The following is a 315-nucleotide window of genomic DNA, read 5'->3' as shown; positions in this document are numbered from 1 at the left end:
GAACCAGCAAGGCAGTATTTTAGTGCTTTACAAGAAAGTGAATCGCCAAAAACAATATTATTATTCCAAAAATTTTCTTTAAACATTTTGCCCGAATCTATCATCTTAAAAATCTTCCCGAAAACCGATAACACATTAAGAACTTGTTTGCTGAGGGACGTACGTGACACCGCCAGAAGCTAGGCAGCAGCTGGCACGCGTTTCACGAAAATTATGGAAAATGGAGAAAAGTGACGGTGATGAAAAAGCAACTTGATATGAAAAAAACATTTAAAAAAATAAAGACATACATGCATATATAAGGGTATATATCAA

General features: G+C 34.9%; 1 pseudogene; it reads right to left on the bottom strand.

Annotated features, from left to right (window-relative positions):
* The window catches only part of LOC119585160, an 82,513-nt pseudogene that overhangs the window by 14,679 nt on the left and 67,519 nt on the right, over positions 1–315 (bottom strand).

The sequence above is a fragment of the Penaeus monodon genome, chromosome 19 (genome assembly GCF_015228065.2).
Source record: "Penaeus monodon isolate SGIC_2016 chromosome 19, NSTDA_Pmon_1, whole genome shotgun sequence".
NCBI lineage: Eukaryota > Metazoa > Arthropoda > Malacostraca > Decapoda > Penaeidae > Penaeus > Penaeus monodon.
The sequence above is the reverse complement of the archived record's forward strand: the minus strand, read 5'-3'. Positions and strand labels throughout refer to the sequence as shown.